Source organism: Nipponia nippon, unplaced genomic scaffold (assembly GCF_047370975.1).
Source record: "Nipponia nippon isolate SJK-2023a ecotype South Korea unplaced genomic scaffold, ASM4737097v1 scaffold_50, whole genome shotgun sequence".
NCBI lineage: Eukaryota > Metazoa > Chordata > Aves > Pelecaniformes > Threskiornithidae > Nipponia > Nipponia nippon.
In genome coordinates this window covers 769170-789057 of record NW_028262370.1, presented here as the reverse complement: position 1 = coordinate 789057, position 19888 = coordinate 769170, and positions in this window count along the sequence as shown.

Below are 19888 nucleotides of genomic sequence, written 5' to 3'. Positions count from 1 at the left end.
CAAGAGCTTTTGGTGCCGGCACCTTTGGTGTGGGAGGAATCCCTGGACGTTCGGAATTGCTGAGCTGGCTCCGGCTCAGCAGCCCAGGCAGATAGTATTGGACTTTGGGAGAGTACAGAAAGAGACAGCCCCAGCGTTTGTGGGGCAGTGAATGCAGTTGCCTGGATACTGGAAGAGCAGCAAGAGCTTTTGGTCCTGGCACCTTTGGTGTGGGAGGAATCCCTGGACGTTCGGAATTGCTGAGCTGGCTCCGGCTCAGCAGCCCAGGCAGATACTATTGGACTTTGGGAGAGTACAGAAAGAGACAGCCCCAGCGTTTGTGGGGCAGTGAATGCAGTTGCCTGGATACTGGAAGAGCAGCAAGAGCTTTTGGTCCTGGCACCTTTGGTGTGGGAGGAATCCCTGGACGTTCGGAATTGCTGAGCTGGCTCCGGCTCAGCAGCCCAGGCAGATAGTATTGGACTTTGGGAGAGTCCAGAAAGAGACAGCCCCAGCGTTTGTGGGGCAGTGAATGCAGTTGCCTGGATACTGGAAGAGCAGCAAGAGCTTTTGGTGCCGGCACCTTTGGTGTGGGAGGAATCCCTGGACGTTCGGAATTGCTGAGCTGGCTCCGGCTCAGCAGCCCAGGCAGATAGTATTGGACTTTGGGAGAGTACAGAAAGAGACAGCCCCAGCGTTTGTGGGGCAGTGAATGCAGTTGCCTGGATACTGGAAGAGCAGCAAGAGCTTTTGGTCCTGGCACCTTTGGTGTGGGAGGAATCCCTGGACGTTCGGAATTGCTGAGCTGGCTCCGGCTCAGCAGCCCAGGCAGATAGTATTGGACTTTGGGAGAGTACAGAAAGAGACAGCCCCAGCGTTTGTGGGGCAGTGAATGCAGTTGCCTGGATACTGGAAGAGCAGCAAGAGCTTTTGGTCCTGGCACCTTTGGTGTGGGAGGAATCCCTGGACGTTCGGAATTGCTGAGCTGGCTCCGGCTCAGCAGCCCAGGCAGATAGTATTGGACTTTGGGAGAGTACAGAAAGAGACAGCCCCAGCGTTTGTGGGGCAGTGAATGCAGTTGCCTGGATACTGGAAGAGCAGCAAGAGCTTTTGGTGCCGGCACCTTTGGTGTGGGAGGAATCCCTGGACGTTCGGAATTGCTGAGCTGGCTCCGGCTCAGCAGCCCAGGCAGATAGTATTGGACTTTGGGAGAGTACAGAAAGAGACAGCCCCAGCGTTTGTGGGGCAGTGAATGCAGTTGCCTGGATACTGGAAGAGCAGCAAGAGCTTTTGGTGCCGGCACCTTTGGTGTGGGAGGAATCCCTGGACGTTCGGAATTGCTGAGCTGGCTCCGGCTCAGCAGCCCAGGCAGATAGTATTGGACTTTGGGAGAGTACAGAAAGAGACAGCCCCAGCGTTTGTGGGGCAGTGAATGCAGTTGCCTGGATACTGGAAGAGCAGCAAGAGCTTTTGGTGCCGGCACCTTTGGTGTGGGAGGAATCCCTGGACGTTCGGAATTGCTGAGCTGGCTCCGGACCAGCAGCCCAGGCAGATAGTATTGGACTTTGGGAGAGTCCAGAAAGAGACAGCCCCAGCGTTTGTGGGGCAGTGAATGCAGTTGCCTGGATACTGGAAGAGCAGCAAGAGCTTTTGGTCCTGGCACCTTTGGTGTGGGAGGAATCCCTGGACGTTCGGAATTGCTGAGCTGGCTCCGGCTCAGCAGCCCAGGCAGATAGTATTGGACTTTGGGAGAGTACAGAAAGAGACAGCCCCAGCGTTTGTGGGGCAGTGAATGCAGTTGCCTGGATACTGGAAGAGCAGCAAGAGCTTTTGGTGCCGGCACCTTTGGTGTGGGAGGAATCCCTGGACGTTCGGAATTGCTGAGCTGGCTCCGGCTCAGCAGCCCAGGCAGATAGTATTGGACTTCGGGAAGGTACAGAAAGAGACAGCCCCAGCGTTTGTGGGGCAGTGAATGCAGTTGCCTGGATACTGGAAGAGCAGCAAGAGAAGCTTTTGGTTTTGGCACCTTTGTTCCATGTGGGAGGAATCCCTGGACGTTCAGGAATTGCTGAGCTGAGCTCCGGCTCAGCAGCCCCAGGCAGATAAGTATTGGACTTTGGGAGAGTAGAGAAAGAGACAGTCCCAGCGTTTGTGGGGGCAGTGAATGCAGGTTGCCTGGATACTGGAAAGAGAGCAGCAAGAGCTTTTGGTGCCGGCACCTTTGGTGTGGGAGGAATCCCTGGACGTTCGGAATTGCTGAGCTGGCTCCGGCTCAGCAGCCCAGGCAGATAGTATTGGACTTCGGGAAGGTACAGAAAGAGACAGCCCCAGCGTTTGTGGGGCAGTGAATGCAGTTGCCTGGATACTGGAAGAGCAGCAAGAGCTTTTGGTGCCGGCACCTTTGGTGTGGGAGGAATCCCTGGACGTTCGGAATTGCTGAGCTGGCTCCGGCTCAGCAGCCCAGGCAGATAGTATTGGACTTTGGGAGAGTACAGAAAGAGACAGCCCCAGCGTTTGTGGGGCAGTGAATGCAGTTGCCTGGATACTGGAAGAGCAGCAAGAGCTTTTGGTGCCGGCACCTTTGGTGTGGGAGGAATCCCTGGACGTTCGGAATTGGTGAGCTGGCTCCGGCTCAGCAGCCCAGGCAGATAGTATTGGACTTTGGGAGAGTACAGAAAGAGACAGCCCCAGCGTTTGTGGGGCAGTGAATGCAGTTGCCTGGATACTGGAAGAGCAGCAAGAGCTTTTGGTGCCGGCACCTTTGGTGTGGGAGGAATCCCTGGACGTTCGGAATTGCTGAGCTGGCTCCGGCTCAGCAGCCCAGGCAGATAGTATTGGACTTTGGGAGAGTCCAGAAAGAGACAGCCCCAGCGTTTGTGGGGCAGTGAATGCGGTTGCCTGGATACTGGAAGAGCAGCAAGAGCTTTTGGTTTTGGCACCTTTGGTGTGGGAGGAATCCCTGGACGTTCGGAATTGCTGAGCTGGCTCCGGCTCAGCAGCCCAGGCAGATAGTATTGGACTTTGGGAGAGTCCAGAAAGAGACAGCCCCAGCGTTTGTGGGGCAGTGAATGCGGTTGCCTGGATACTGGAAGAGCAGCAAGAGCTTTTGGTGCCGGCACCTTTGGTGTGGGAGGAATCCCTGGACGTTCGGAATTGCTGAGCTGGCTCCGGCTCAGCAGCCCAGGCAGATAGTATTGGACTTTGGGAGAGTACAGAAAGAGACAGCCCCAGCGTTTGTGGGGCAGTGAATGCAGTTGCCTGGATACTGGAAGAGCAGCAAGAGCTTTTGGTTTTGGCACCTTTGGTGTGGGAGGAATCCCTGGACGTTCGGAATTGGTGAGCTGGCTCCGGCTCAGCAGCCCAGGCAGCTAGTATTGGACTTTGGGAGAGTACAGAAAGAGACAGCCCCAGCGTTTGTGGGGCAGTGAATGCAGTTGCCTGGATACTGGAAGAGCAGCAAGAGCTTTTGGTTTTGGCACCTTTGGTGTGGGAGGAATCCCTGGACGTTCGGAATTGGTGAGCTGGCTCCGGCTCAGCAGCCCAGGCAGATAGTATTGGACTTTGGGAGAGTCCAGAAAGAGACAGCCCCAGCGTTTGTGGGGCAGTGAATGCAGTTGCCTGGATACTGGAAGAGCAGCAAGAGCTTTTGGTGCCGGCACCTTTGGTGTGGGAGGAATCCCTGGACGTTCGGAATTGGTGAGCTGGCTCCGGCTCAGCAGCCCAGGCAGATAGTATTGGACTTTGGGAGAGTCCAGAAAGAGACAGCCCCAGCGTTTGTGGGGCAGTGAATGCAGTTGCCTGGATACTGGAAGAGCAGCAAGAGCTTTTGGTGCCGGCACCTTTGGTGTGGGAGGAATCCCTGGACGTTCAGAATTGCTGAGCTGGCTCCGGCTCAGCAGCCCAGGCAGCTAGTATTGGACTTTGGGAGAGTAGAGAAAGAGACAGCCCCAGCGTTTGTGGGGCAGTGAATGCAGTTGCCTGGATACTGGAAGAGCAGCAAGAGCTTTTGGTGCCGGCACCTTTGGTGTGGGAGGAATCCCTGGACGTTCGGAATTGGTGAGCTGGCTCCGGCTCAGCAGCCCAGGCAGCTAGTATTGGACTTTGGGAGAGTACAGAAAGAGACAGCCCCAGCGTTTGTGGGGCAGTGAATGCAGTTGCCTGGATACTGGAAGAGCAGCAAGAGCTTTTGGTGCCGGCACCTTTGGTGTGGGAGGAATCCCTGGACGTTCGGAATTGCTGAGCTGGCTCCGGCTCAGCAGCCCAGGCAGCTAGTATTGGACTTTGGGAGAGTCCAGAAAGAGACAGCCCCAGCGTTTGTGGGGCAGTGAATGCGGTTGCCTGGATACTGGAAGAGCAGCAAGAGCTTTTGTTTTTGGCACCTTTGGTGTGGGAGGAATCCCTGGACGTTCGGAATTGCTGAGCTGGCTCCGGCTCAGCAGCCCAGGCAGATAGTATTGGACTTTGGGAGAGTACAGAAAGAGACAGCCCCAGCGTTTGTGGGGCAGTGAATGCAGTTGCCTGGATACTGGAAGAGCAGCAAGAGCTTTTGGTGCCGGCACCTTTGGTGTGGGAGGAATCCCTGGACGTTCGGAATTGGTGAGCTGGCTCCGGCTCAGCAGCCCAGGCAGATAGTATTGGACTTTGGGAGAGTCCAGAAAGAGACAGCCCCAGCGTTTGTGGGGCAGTGAATGCAGTTGCCTGGATACTGGAAGAGCAGCAAGAGCTTTTGGTGCCGGCACCTTTGGTGTGGGAGGAATCCCTGGACGTTCGGAATTGGTGAGCTGGCTCCGGCTCAGCAGCCCAGGCAGCTAGTATTGGACTTTGGGAGAGTACAGAAAGAGACAGCCCCAGCGTTTGTGGGGCAGTGAATGCAGTTGCCTGGATACTGGAAGAGCAGCAAGAGCTTTTGGTGCCGGCACCTTTGGTGTGGGAGGAATCCCTGGACGTTCGGAATTGCTGAGCTGGCTCCGGCTCAGCAGCCCAGGCAGCTAGTATTGGACTTTGGGAGAGTACAGAAAGAGACAGCCCCAGCGTTTGTGGGGCAGTGAATGCAGTTGCCTGGATACTGGAAAGAGCAGCAAGAGCTTTTGGTGCCGGCACCTTTGGTGTGGGAGGAATCCCTGGACGTTCGGAATTGCTGAGCTGGCTCCGGCTCAGCAGCCCAGGCAGATAGTATTGGACTTTGGGAGAGTCCAGAAAGAGACAGCCCCAGCGTTTGTGGGGCAGTGAATGCCGTTGCCTGGATACTGGAAGAGCAGCAAGAGCTTTTGGTGCCGGCACCTTTGGTGTGGGAGGAATCCCTGGACGTTCGGAATTGCTGAGCTGGCTCCGGCTCAGCAGCCCAGGCAGATAGTATTGGACTTTGGGAGAGTACAGAAAGAGACAGCCCCAGCGTTTGTGGGGCAGTGAATGCGGTTGCCTGGATACTGGAAGAGCAGCAAGAGCTTTTGGTGCCGGCACCTTTGGTGTGGGAGGAATCCCTGGACGTTCGGAATTGCTGAGCTGGCTCCGGCTCAGCAGCCCAGGCAGATAGTATTGGACTTTGGGAGAGTCCAGAAAGAGACAGCAACAGCGTTTGTGGGGCAGTGAATGCGGTTGCCTGGATACTGGAAGAGCAGCAAGAGCTTTTTTTTTTTTGGCACCTTTGATGTGGGAGGAATCCCTGGACGTTCGGAATTGCTGAGCTGGCTCCGGCTCAGCAGCCCAGGCAGATAGTATTGGACTTTGGGAGAGTACAGAAAGAGACAGCCCCAGCGTTTGTGGGGCAGTGAATGCAGTTGCCTGGATACTGGAAGAGCAGCAAGAGCTTTTGGTGCCGGCACCTTTGGTGTGGGAGGAATCCCTGGACGTTCGGAATTGCTGAGCTGGCTCCGGCTCAGCAGCCCAGGCAGATAGTATTGGACTTTGGGAGAGTCCAGAAAGAGACAGCCCCAGCGTTTGTGGGGCAGTGAATGCAGTTGCCTGGATACTGGAAGAGCAGCAAGAGCTTTTGGTGCCGGCACCTTTGGTGTGGGAGGAATCCCTGGACGTTCGGAATTGCTGAGCTGGCTCCGGCTCAGCAGCCCAGGCAGATAGTATTGGACTTTGGGAGAGTCCAGAAAGAGACAGCCCCAGCGTTTGTGGGGCAGTGAATGCAGTTGCCTGGATACTGGAAGAGCAGCAAGAGCTTTTGGTGCCGGCACCTTTGGTGTGGGAGGAATCCCTGGACGTTCGGAATTGCTGAGCTGGCTCCGGCTCAGCAGCCCAGGCAGCTAGTATTGGACTTTGGGAGAGTACAGAAAGAGACAGCCCCAGCGTTTGTGGGGCAGTGAATGCAGTTGCCTGGATACTGGAAGAGCAGCAAGAGCTTTTGTTTTTGGCACCTTTGGTGTGGGAGGAATCCCTGGACGTTCGCTCTTGGTAGAAGCTAGAGCCGGCTCAGCAGCCCAGGCAGATAGTATTGGACTTTGGGAGAGTCCAGAAAGAGACAGCCCCAGCGTTTGTGGGGCAGTGAATGCAGTTGCCTGGATACTGGAAGAGCAGCAAGAGCTTTTGGTCCTGGCACCTTTGGTGTGGGAGGAATCCCTGGACGTTCGGAATTGCTGAGCTGGCTCCGGCTCAGCAGCCCAGGCAGATAGTATTGGACTTTGGGAGAGTCCAGAAAGAGACAGCCCCAGCGTTTGTGGGGCAGTGAATGCAGTTGCCTGGATACTGGAAGAGCAGCAAGAGCTTTTGGTGCCGGCACCTTTGGTGTGGGAGGAATCCCTGGACGTTCGGAATTGGTGAGCTGGCTCCGGCTCAGCAGCCCAGGCAGCTAGTATTGGACTTTGGGAGAGTACAGAAAGAGACAGCCCCAGCGTTTGTGGGGCAGTGAATGCAGTTGCCTGGATACTGGAAGAGCAGCAAGAGCTTTTGGTGCCGGCACCTTTGGTGTGGGAGGAATCCCTGGACGTTCAGAATTGCTGAGCTGGCTCCGGCTCAGCAGCCCAGGCAGATAGTATTGGACCAGGGGAGAGTACAGAAAGAGACAGCCCCAGCGTTTGTGGGGCAGTGAATGCGGTTGCCTGGATACTGGAAGAGCAGCAAGAGCTTTTGGTGCCGGCACCTTTGGTGTGGGAGGAATCCCTGGACGTTCAGGATTGCTGAGCTGGCTCCGGCTCAGCAGCCCAGGCAGATAGTATTGGACTTTGGGAGAGTCCAGAAAGAGACAGCCCCAGCGTTTGTGGGGCAGTGAATGCAGTTGCCTGGATACTGGAAGAGCAGCAAGAGCTTTTGGTGCCGGCACCTTTGGTGTGGGAGGAATCCCTGGACGTTCGGAATTGCTGAGCTGGCTCCGGCTCAGCAGCCCAGGCAGCTAGTATTGGACTTTGGGAGAGTACAGAAAGAGACAGCCCCAGCGTTTGTGGGGCAGTGAATGCAGTTGCCTGGATACTGGAAGAGCAGCAAGAGCTTTTGGTGCCGGCACCTTTGGTGTGGGAGGAATCCCTGGACGTTCGGAATTGCTGAGCTGGCTCCGGCTCAGCAGCCCAGGCAGATAGTATTGGACTTTGGGAGAGTCCAGAAAGAGACAGCCCCAGCGTTTGTGGGGCAGTGAATGCGGTTGCCTGGATACTGGAAGAGCAGCAAGAGCTTTTGGTGCCGGCACCTTTGGTGTGGGAGGAATCCCTGGACGTTCGGAATTGCTGAGCTGGCTCCGGCTCAGCAGCCCAGGCAGCTAGTATTGGACTTTGGGAGAGTCCAGAAAGAGACAGCCCCAGCGTTTGTGGGGCAGTGAATGCAGTTGCCTGGATACTGGAAGAGCAGCAAGAGCTTTTGGTGCCGGCACCTTTGGTGTGGGAGGAATCCCTGGACGTTCGGAATTGCTGAGCTGGCTCCGGCTCAGCAGCCCAGGCAGATAGTATTGGACTTTGGGAGAGTACAGAAAGAGACAGCCCCAGCGTTTGTGGGGCAGTGAATGCAGTTGCCTGGATACTGGAAGAGCAGCAAGAGCTTTTGGTGCCGGCACCTTTGGTGTGGGAGGAATCCCTGGACGTTCGGAACTGCTGAGCTGGCTCCGGCTCAGCAGCCCAGGCAGCTAGTATTGGACTTTGGGAGAGTACAGAAAGAGACAGCCCCAGCGTTTGTGGGGCAGTGAATGCAGTTGCCTGGATACTGGAAGAGCAGCAAGAGCTTTTGGTGCCGGCACCTTTGGTGTGGGAGGAATCCCTGGACGTTCAGAATTGCTGAGCTGGCTCCGGCTCAGCAGCCCAGGCAGATAGTATTGGACTTTGGGAGAGTACAGAAAGAGACAGCCCCAGCGTTTGTGGGGCAGTGAATGCGGTTGCCTGGATACTGGAAGAGCAGCAAGAGCTTTTGTTGCCGGCACCTTTGGTGTGGGAGGAATCCCTGGACGTTCGCTATTGCTGAGCTGGCTCCGGCTCAGCAGCCCAGGCAGATAGTATTGGACTTTGGGAGAGTCCAGAAAGAGACAGCCCCAGCGTTTGTGGGGCAGTGAATGCGGTTGCCTGGATACTGGAAGAGCAGCAAGAGCTTTTGGTGCCGGCACCTTTGGTGTGGGAGGAATCCCTGGACGTTCGGAATTGCTGAGCTGGCTCCGGCTCAGCAGCCCAGGCAGCTAGTATTGGACTTTGGGAGAGTCCAGAAAGAGACAGCCCCAGCGTTTGTGGGGCAGTGAATGCGGTTGCCTGGATACTGGAAGAGCAGCAAGAGCTTTTGGTCCTGGCACCTTTGGTGTGGGAGGAATCCCTGGACGTTCGGAATTGCTGAGCTGGCTCCGGCTCAGCAGCCCAGGCAGATGTTATTGGACTTTGGGAGAGTACAGAAAGAGACAGCCCCAGCGTTTGTGGGGCAGTGAATGCAGTTGCCTGGATACTGGAAGAGCAGCAAGAGCTTTTGGTGCCGGCACCTTTGGTGTGGGAGGAATCCCTGGACGTTCGGAATTGCTGAGCTGGCTCCGGCTCAGCAGCCCAGGCAGATAGTATTGGACTTTGGGAGAGTACAGAAAGAGACAGCCCCAGCGTTTGTGGGGCAGTGAATGCGGTTGCCTGGATACTGGAAGAGCAGCAAGAGCTTTTGGTGCCGGCACCTTTGGTGTGGGAGGAATCCCTGGACGTTCGGAATTGGTGAGCTGGCTCCGGCTCAGCAGCCCAGGCAGCTAGTATTGGACTTTGGGAGAGTACAGAAAGAGACAGCCCCAGCGTTTGTGGGGCAGTGAATGCAGTTGCCTGGATACTGGAAGAGCAGCAAGAGCTTTTGGTCCTGGCACCTTTGGTGTGGGAGGAATCCCTGGACGTTCTCTATTGCTGAGCTGGCTCCGGCTCAGCAGCCCAGGCAGATAGTATTGGACTTTGGGAGAGTACAGAAAGAGACAGCCCCAGCGTTTGTGGGGCAGTGAATGCAGTTGCCTGGATACTGGAAGAGCAGCAAGAGCTTTGGTGCCGGCACCTTTGGTGTGGGAGGAATCCCTGGACGTTCGGAATTGCTGAGCTGGCTCCGGCTCAGCAGCCCAGGCAGATAGTATTGGACTTTGGGAGAGTCCAGAAAGAGACAGCCCCAGCGTTTGTGGGGCAGTGAATGCAGTTGCCTGGATACTGGAAGAGCAGCAAGAGCTTTTGGTGCTGGCACCTTTGGTGTGGGAGGAATCCCTGGACGTTCGCTATTGCTAGTTGGCTCCGGCTCAGCAGCCCAGGCAGATAGTATTGGACTTTGGGAGAGTACAGAAAGAGACAGCCCCAGCGTTTGTGGGGCAGTGAATGCGGTTGCCTGGATACTGGAAGAGCAGCAAGAGCTTTTGGTGCCGGCACCTTTGGTGTGGGAGGAATCCCTGGACGTTCAGAATTGCTGAGCTGGCTCCGGCTCAGCAGCCCAGGCAGCTAGTATTGGACTTTGGGAGAGTACAGAAAGAGACAGCCCCAGCGTTTGTGGGGCAGTGAATGCGGTTGCCTGGATACTGGAAGAGCAGCAAGAGCTTTTGGTCCTGGCACCTTTGGTGTGGGAGGAATCCCTGGACGTTCGGAATTGCTGAGCTGGCTCCGGCTCAGCAGCCCAGGCAGATAGTATTGGACTTTGGGAGAGTACAGAAAGAGACAGCCCCAGCGTTTGTGGGGCAGTGAATGCAGTTGCCTGGATACTGGAAGAGCAGCAAGAGCTTTTGGTCCCGGCACCTTTGGTGTGGGAGGAATCCCTGGACGTTCGGAATTGGTGAGCTGGCTCCGGCTCAGCAGCCCAGGCAGATAGTATTGGACTTTGGGAGAGTACAGAAAGAGACAGCCCCAGCGTTTGTGGGGCAGTGAATGCAGTTGCCTGGATACTGGAAGAGCAGCAAGAGCTTTTGGTCCTGGCACCTTTGGTGTGGGAGGAATCCCTGGACGTTCAGAATTGCTGAGCTGGCTCCGGCTCAGCAGCCCAGGCAGATAGTATTGGACTTTGGGAGAGTCCAGAAAGAGACAGCCCCAGCGTTTGTGGGGCAGTGAATGCAGTTGCCTGGATACTGGAAGAGCAGCAAGAGCTTTTGGTGCTGGCACCTTTGGTGTGGGAGGAATCCCTGGACGTTCGGAATTGCTGAGCTGGCTCCGGCTCAGCAGCCCAGGCAGATAGTATTGGACTTTGGGAGAGTCCAGAAAGAGACAGCCCCAGCGTTTGTGGGGCAGTGAATGCAGTTGCCTGGATACTGGAAGAGCAGCAAGAGCTTTTGGTGCCGGCACCTTTGGTGTGGGAGGAATCCCTGGACGTTCGGAATTGCTGAGCTGGCTCCGGCTCAGCAGCCCAGGCAGATAGTATTGGACTTTGGGAGAGTACAGAAAGAGACAGCCCCAGCGTTTGTGGGGCAGTGAATGCAGTTGCCTGGATACTGGAAGAGCAGCAAGAGCTTTTGGTGCCGGCACCTTTGGTGTGGGAGGAATCCCTGGACGTTCGGAATTGCTGAGCTGGCTCCGGCTCAGCAGCCCAGGCAGATAGTATTGGACTTTGGGAGAGTACAGAAAGAGACAGCCCCAGCGTTTGTGGGGCAGTGAATGCAGTTGCCTGGATACTGGAAGAGCAGCAAGAGCTTTTGGTGCCGGCACCTTTGGTGTGGGAGGAATCCCTGGACGTTCGCTATTGCTAGTTGGCTCCGGCTCAGCAGCCCAGGCAGATAGTATTGGACTTTGGGAGAGTCCAGAAAGAGACAGCCCCAGCGTTTGTGGGGCAGTGAATGCAGTTGCCTGGATACTGGAAGAGCAGCAAGAGCTTTTGGTCCTGGCACCTTTGGTGTGGGAGGAATCCCTGGACGTTCGGAATTGCTGAGCTGGCTCCGGCTCAGCAGCCCAGGCAGATGGTATTGGACTTTGGGAGAGTACAGAAAGAGACAGCCCCAGCGTTTGTGGGGCAGTGAATGCAGTTGCCTGGATACTGGAAGAGCAGCAAGAGCTTTTGGTCCCGGCACCTTTGGTGTGGGAGGAATCCCTGGACGTTCGGAATTGCTGAGCTGGCTCCGGCTCAGCAGCCCAGGCAGATAGTATTGGACTTTGGGAGAGTCCAGAAAGAGACAGCCCCAGCGTTTGTGGGGCAGTGAATGCGGTTGCCTGGATACTGGAAGAGCAGCAAGAGCTTTTGGTGCCGGCACCTTTGGTGTGGGAGGAATCCCTGGACGTTCAGAATTGCTGAGCTGGCTCCGGCTCAGCAGCCCAGGCAGATAGTATTGGACTTTGGGAGAGTCCAGAAAGAGACAGCCCCAGCGTTTGTGGGGCAGTGAATGCGGTTGCCTGGATACTGGAAGAGCAGCAAGAGCTTTTGGTGCCGGCACCTTTGGTGTGGGAGGAATCCCTGGACGTTCGGAATTGCTGAGCTGGCTCCGGCTCAGCAGCCCAGGCAGATAGTATTGGACTTTGGGAGAGTACAGAAAGAGACAGCCCCAGCGTTTGTGGGGCAGTGAATGCGGTTGCCTGGATACTGGAAGAGCAGCAAGAGCTTTTGGTGCCGGCACCTTTGGTGTGGGAGGAATCCCTGGACGTTCGGAATTGCTGAGCTGGCTCCGGACCAGCAGCCCAGGCAGATAGTATTGGACTTTGGGAGAGTACAGAAAGAGACAGCCCCAGCGTTTGTGGGGCAGTGAATGCGGTTGCCTGGATACTGGAAGAGCAGCAAGAGCTTTTGGTCCTGGCACCTTTGGTGTGGGAGGAATCCCTGGACGTTCAGAATTGCTGAGCTGGCTCCTGCTCAGCGGCCCAGGCAGAACGTATTGGACTTTGGGAGAGTCCAGAAAGAGACAGCCCCAGCGTTTGTGGGGCAGTGAATGCGGTTGCCTGGATACTGGAAGAGCAGCAAGAGCTTTTGGTGCCGGCACCTTTGGTGTGGGAGGAATCCCTGGACGTTCAGAATTGCTGAGCTGGCTCCGGCTCAGCAGCCCAGGCAGATAGTATTGGACTTTGGGAGAGTACAGAAAGAGACAGCCCCAGCGTTTGTGGGGCAGTGAATGCGGTTGCCTGGATACTGGAAGAGCAGCAAGAGCTTTTGTTCCTGGCACCTTTGGTGTGGGAGGAATCCCTGGACGTTCGCTATTGCTAGAAGCTCCGGCACAGGGGCCCAGGCTGATCGTATTGGACTTTGGGAGAGTACAGAAAGAGACAGCCCCAGCGTTTGTGGGGCAGTGAATGCAGTTGCCTGGATACTGGAAGAGCAGCAAGAGCTTTTGGTCCCGGCACCTTTGGTGTGGGAGGAATCCCTGGACGTTCGGAATTGCTGAGCTGGCTCCGGCTCAGCAGCCCAGGCAGATGGTATTGGACTTTGGGAGAGTACAGAAAGAGACAGCCCCAGCGTTTGTGGGGCAGTGAATGCAGTTGCCTGGATACTGGAAGAGCAGCAAGAGCTTTTGGTCCTGGCACCTTTGGTGTGGGAGGAATCCCTGGACGTTCAGAATTGCTGAGCTGGCTCCCGCTCAGCAGCCCAGGCAGAACGTATTGGACTTTGGGAGAGTCCAGAAAGAGACAGCCCCAGCGTTTGTGGGGCAGTGAATGCAGTTGCCTGGATACTGGAAGAGCAGCAAGAGCTTTTGTTCCTGGCACCTTTGGTGTGGGAGGAATCCCTGGACGTTCGCTATTGCTGAGCTGGCTCCGGCTCAGCAGCCCAGGCAGATAGTATTGGACTTTGGGAGAGTCCAGAAAGAGACAGCCCCAGCGTTTGTGGGGCAGTGAATGCAGTTGCCTGGATACTGGAAGAGCAGCAAGAGCTTTTGGTGCCGGCACCTTTGGTGTGGGAGGAATCCCTGGACGTTCGGAATTGCTGAGCTGGCTCCGGCTCAGCAGCCCAGGCAGATAGTATTGGACTTTGGGAGAGTACAGAAAGAGACAGCCCCAGCGTTTGTGGGGCAGTGAATGCGGTTGCCTGGATACTGGAAGAGCAGCAAGAGCTTTTGGTGCCGGCACCTTTGGTGTGGGAGGAATCCCTGGACGTTCAGAATTGCTGAGCTGGCTCCGGCTCAGCAGCCCAGGCAGATAGTATTGGACTTTGGGAGAGTACAGAAAGAGACAGCCCCAGCGTTTGTGGGGCAGTGAATGCAGTTGCCTGGATACTGGAAGAGCAGCAAGAGCTTTTGGTGCCGGCACCTTTGGTGTGGGAGGAATCCCTGGACGTTCGCTATTGCTGAGCTGGCTCCGGCTCAGCAGCCCAGGCAGATAGTATTGGACTTTGGGAGAGTCCAGAAAGAGACAGCCCCAGCGTTTGTGGGGCAGTGAATGCAGTTGCCTGGATAACGGAAGAGCAGCAAGAGCTTTTGGTCCTGGCACCTTTGGTGTGGGAGGAATCCCTGGACGTTCGGAATTGCTGAGCTGGCTCCGGCTCAGCAGCCCAGGCAGATGGTATTGGACTTTGGGAGAGTACAGAAAGAGACAGCCCCAGCGTTTGTGGGGCAGTGAATGCAGTTGCCTGGATACTGGAAGAGCAGCAAGAGCTTTTGGTGCCGGCACCTTTGGTGTGGGAGGAATCCCTGGACGTTCGGAATTGCTGAGCTGGCTCCGGCTCAGCAGCCCAGGCAGATAGTATTGGACTTTGGGAGAGTCCAGAAAGAGACAGCCCCAGCGTTTGTGGGGCAGTGAATGCAGTTGCCTGGATACTGGAAGAGCAGCAAGAGCTTTTGGTGCCGGCACCTTTGGTGTGGGAGGAATCCCTGGACGTTCAGAATTGCTGAGCTGGCTCCGGCTCAGCAGCCCAGGCAGATAGTATTGGACTTTGGGAGAGTAGAGAAAGAGACAGCCCCAGCGTTTGTGGGGCAGTGAATGCGGTTGCCTGGATACTGGAAGAGCAGCAAGAGCTTTTGGTGCCGGCACCTTTGGTGTGGGAGGAATCCCTGGACGTTCGGAATTGCTGAGCTGGCTCCGGACCAGCAGCCCAGGCAGATAGTATTGGACTTTGGGAGAGTACAGAAAGAGACAGCCCCAGCGTTTGTGGGGCAGTGAATGCGGTTGCCTGGATACTGGAAGAGCAGCAAGAGCTTTTGGTGCCGGCACCTTTGGTGTGGGAGGAATCCCTGGACGTTCGGAATTGCTGAGCTGGCTCCGGCTCAGCAGCCCAGGCAGATAGTATTGGACTTTGGGAGAGTACAGAAAGAGACAGCCCCAGCGTTTGTGGGGCAGTGAATGCGGTTGCCTGGATACTGGAAGAGCAGCAAGAGCTTTTGGTCCTGGCACCTTTGGTGTGGGAGGAATCCCTGGACGTTCGGAATTGCTGAGCTGGCTCCGGCTCAGCAGCCCAGGCAGATAGTATTGGACTTTGGGAGAGTCCAGAAAGAGACAGCCCCAGCGTTTGTGGGGCAGTGAATGCGGTTGCCTGGATACTGGAAGAGCAGCAAGAGCTTTTGGTGCCGGCACCTTTGGTGTGGGCGGAATCCCTGGACGTTCAGAATTGCTGAGCTGGCTCCGGCTCAGCAGCCCAGGCAGATAGTATTGGACTTTGGGAGAGTACAGAAAGAGACAGCCCCAGCGTTTGTGGGGCAGTGAATGCAGTTGCCTGGATACTGGAAGAGCAGCAAGAGCTTTTGGTCCTGGCACCTTTGGTGTGGGAGGAATCCCTGGACGTTCGGAATTGCTGAGCTGGCTCCGGCTCAGCAGCCCAGGCAGATAGTATTGGACTTTGGGAGAGTACAGAAAGAGACAGCCCCAGCGTTTGTGGGGCAGTGAATGCAGTTGCCTGGATACTGGAAGAGCAGCAAGAGCTTTTGGTCCCGGCACCTTTGGTGTGGGAGGAATCCCTGGACGTTCGGAATTGCTGAGCTGGCTCCGGCTCAGCAGCCCAGGCAGATGGTATTGGACTTTGGGAGAGTACAGAAAGAGACAGCCCCAGCGTTTGTGGGGCAGTGAATGCAGTTGCCTGGATACTGGAAGAGCAGCAAGAGCTTTTGGTCCTGGCACCTTTGGTGTGGGAGGAATCCCTGGACGTTCAGAATTGCTGAGCTGGCTCCGGCTCAGCAGCCCAGGCAGCTAGTATTGGACTTTGGGAGAGTACAGAAAGAGACAGCCCCAGCGTTTGTGGGGCAGTGAATGCGGTTGCCTGGATACTGGAAGAGCAGCAAGAGCTTTTGGTCCTGGCACCTTTGGTGTGGGAGGAATCCCTGGACGTTCAGAATTGCTGAGCTGGCTCCCGCTCAGCGGCCCAGGCAGAACGTATTGGACTTTGGGAGAGTCCAGAAAGAGACAGCCCCAGCGTTTGTGGGGCAGTGAATGCAGTTGCCTGGATAACGGAAGAGCAGCAAGAGCTTTTGGTCCTGGCATCTTTCGTGTGGGAGGAATCCCTGGACGTTCGCTATTGCTAGTCGGCTCCGGCTCAGCGGCCCAGGCAGCTAGTATTGGACTTTGGGAGAGTACAGAAAGAGACAGCCCCAGCGTTTGTGGGGCAGTGAATGCAGTGGCCTGGATGCCGGAAGAGCAGCAAGAGCTTTTAGTGCCGGCACCTTTGGTGTGGGAGGAATCCCTGGACGTTCGGAATTGCTGAGCTGGCTCCGGCTCAGCAGCCCAGGCAGATAGTATTGGACTTTGGGAGAGTACAGAAAGAGACAGCGCCAGCGTTTGTGGGGCAGTGAATGCGGTTGCCTGGATACTGGAAGAGCAGCAAGAGCTTTTGGTGCCGGCACCTTTGGTGTGGGCGGAATCACTGGACGTTCAGAATTGCTGAGCTGGCTCCCGCTCAGCGGCCCAGGCAGATAGTATTGGACTTTGGGAGAGTACAGAAAGAGACAGCCCCAGCGTTTGTGGGGCAGTGAATGCAGTTGCCTGGATAACGGAAGAGCAGCAAGAGCTTTTGCTCCTGGCATCTTTCGTGTGGGACGAATCCCTGGAGGTTCGCTATTGCTAGTCGGCTCCGGCTCAGTGGCCCAGGCAGATAGTATTGGACTTTGGGAGAGTCCAGAAAGAGACAGCCCCAGCGTTTGTGGGGCAGTGAATGCAGTGGCCTGGATGCCGGAAGAGCAGCAAGAGCTTTTGGTCCTGGCACCTTTGGTGTGGGAGGAATCCCTGGACGTTCTCTATTGCTAGTCGGCTCCGGCTCAGCGGCCCAGGCAGATGGTATTGGACTTTGGGAGAGTACAGAAAGAGACAGCCCCGGCGTTTGTGGGGCAGTGAATGCAGTTGCCTGGATACCGGAAGAGCAGCAAGAGCTTTTGGTGCCGGCACCTTTGGTGTGGGAGGAATCCCTGGCCGTTCGGAATTGCTGAGCTGGCGCCGGACCAGCAACCCAGGCAGATAGTATTGGACTTTGGGAGAGTCCAGAAAGAGACAGCCCCAGCGTTTGTGGGGCAGTGAATGCGGTTGCCTGGATAACGGAAGAGCAGCAAGAGCTTTTGGTGCCGGCACCTTTGGTGTGGGCGGAATCCCTGGACGTTCAGAATTGCTGAGCTGGCTGCCGCTCAGCGGCCCAGGCAGATAGTATTGGACTTTGGGAGAGTAGAGAAAGAGACAGCCCCAGCGTTTGTGGGGCAGTGAATGCGGTTGCCTGGATACTGGAAGAGCAGCAAGAGCTTTTGGCCCTGGCACCTTTGGTGTGGGAGGAATTGCTGGACGTTCGGAATTGCAGAGCTGGCGCCGGACCAGCAGCCCAGGCAGATAGTATTGGACTTTGGGAGAGTACAGAAAGAGACAGCCCCAGCGTTTGTGGGGCAGTGAATGCGGTTGCCTGGATGCCGGAAGAGCAGCAAGAGCTTTTGGTGCCGTAACCTTTGGTGTGGGAGGAATCCCTGGCCGTTCGGAACTGCTGAGCTGGCTCCGGACCAGCAACCCAGGCAGATAGAATTGGACTTTGGGAGAGTACAGAAAGAGACAGCCCCAGCGTTTGTGGGGCAGTGAATGCGGTTGCCTGGATACTGGAAGAGCAGCAAGAGCTTTTGGTCCTGACACTTTTGGTGTGGGAGGTATCCCTGGACGTTCTCTATTGCGAGACGGCTCCGGCTCAGTGGCCCAGGCAGCTAGTATTGGACTTTGGGAGAGCACAGAAAGAGACAGCCCCAGCGTTTGTGGGGCAGTGAATGCGGTTGCCTGGATACTGGAAGAGCAGCAAGAGCTTTTGGTGCCGGCACCTTTGGTGTGGGCGGAATCTCTGGACGTTCAGAATTGCTGAGCTGGCTCCCGCTCAGCGGCCCAGGCAGATAGTATTGGACTTTGGGAGAGTACAGAAAGAAACAGCCCCAGCGTTTGTGGGGCAGTGAATGCGGTTGCCTGGATACTGGAAGAGCAGCAAGAGCTTTTGTTCCTGGCACCTTTGGTGTGGGAGGAATCCCTGGACGTTCGCTATTGCTAGTCGGCTCCGGCTCAGTGGCCCAGGCAGATAGTATTGGACTTTGGGAGAGTCCAGAAAGAGACAGCCCCAGCGTTTGTGGGGCAGTGAATGCGGTTGCCTGGATACCGGAAACAGCAAGAGCTTTTGGTCCTGGCACCTTTGGTGTGGGAGGAATCCCTGGACGTTCAGAATTGCTGAGCTGGCTCCCCCTCAGCGGCACAGGCAGAACGTATTGCACTTTGGGAGAGTACAGAAAGAGACAGCCCCAGCGTTTGTGGGGCAGTGAATGCAGTGGCCTGGATAACGGAAGAGCAGCAAGAGCTTTTGCTCCTGGCATCTTTCGTGTGGGACGAATCCCTGGACTTTCGCTATTGCTAGTCGGCTCCGGCTCAGCGGCCCAGGCAGATGGTATTGGACGTTGGGAGAGTACAGAAAGAGACAGCCCCGGCGTTTGTGGGGCACTGAATGCAGTTGCCTGGATACTGGAAGAGCAGCAAGAGCTTTTGGTGCCGGCACCTTTGGTGTGGGCGGAATCCCTGGCAGTTTGGATTTGCTGAGCTGGCGCCGGAGCAGCAACCCAGGCAGATAGTATTGGACTTTGGGAGAGTACAGAAAGAGACAGCCCCAGCGTTTGTGGGGCAGTGAATGCGGTTGCCTGGATACTGGAAGTGCAGTAAGAGCTTTTGGTCCCGGCACCTTTGGTGTGGGAGGAATCCCTGGACGTTCGGAATTGCTGAGCTCTCTCCGGCTCAGCAGCCCAGGCAGATAGTATTGGACTTTGGGAGAGTAGGGAAAGAGACAGCCCCAGCGTTTGTGGGGCAGTGAATGCGGTTGCCTGGATACTGGAAGTGCAGTAAGATCTTTTGGTCCCGGCACCTTTGGTGTGGGCGGAATCCCTGGACGTGCGGAATTGGTGATCTGGCTCCGGCTCAGCAGCCCAGGCAGATAGTATTGGACTTTGGGAGAGTAGGGAAAGAGACAGCCCCAGCGTTTGTGGGGCAGTGAATGCGGTTGCCTGGATACTGGAAGAGCAGCAAGAGCTTTTGGTCCCAGCACCTTTGGTGTGGGAGGAATCGCTGGACGTTCGGAATTGCTGAGCTGACTCCGGCTGAGCAGCCCAGGCAGATAGTATTGGACTTTGGGAGAGTCCAGAAAGAGACAGCCCCAGCGTTTGTGGGGCAGTGAATGCGGTTGCCTGGATACTGGAAGAGCAGCAAGAGCTTTTGGTGCCGGCACCTTTGGTGTGGGAGGAATCCCTGGCCGTTCGGAATTGCTGAGCTGGCTCCGGCTCAGCAGCCCAGGCAGATAGTGTTGGACTTTGGGAGAGTACAGAAAGAGACAGCCCCAGCGTTTGTGGGGCAGTGAATGCAGTTGCCTGGATACTGGAAGAGCAGCAAGAGCTTTTGGTGCCGGCACCTTTGGTGTGGGAGGAATCCCTGGACGTTCGGAATTGGTGAGCTGGCTCCGGCTCAGCAGCCCAGGCAGATAGTATTGGACTTTGGGAGAGTACAGAAAGAGACAGCAACAGCGTTTGTGGGGCAGTGAATGCAGTTGCCTGGATACTGGAAGAGCAGCAAGAGCTTTTGGTCCTGGCACCTTTGGTGTGGGCGGAATCCCTGGACATTCGCTATTGGTGATCTGGCTCCGGCTCAGCAGCCCAGGCAGCTAGTATTGGACTTTGGGAGAGTACAGAAAGAGACAGCCCCAGCGTTTGTGGGGCAGTGAATGCGGTTGCCTGGATACTGGAAGAGCAGCAAGAGCTTTTGGTGCTGGCACCTTTGGTGTGGGAGGAATCCCTGGACGTTCGCTATTGCTAGTCGGCTCTGGACCAGCGCACAGCAGATAGTATTGGACTTTGGGAGAGTACAGAAAGAGACAGCAACAGCGTTTGTGGGGCAGTGAATGCGGTTGCCTGGATACTGGAAGAGCAGCAAGAGCTTTTGGTCCGGACACCTTTGGTGTGGGAGGAATCCCTGGACGTTCGGAATTGCTGAGCTGGCTCCGGCTCAGCAGCCCAGAAAGATGGTATTGGACTTTGGGAGAGTACAGAAAGAGACAGCAACAGCGTTTGTAGGGCAGTGAATGCGGTTGCCTGGATACTGGAAGAGCAGCAAGAGCTTTTGGTCCCAGCACCTTTGGTGTGAGAGGAATCCCTGGACGTTCGGAATTGCTGAGCTGGCTCCGGCTCAGCAGC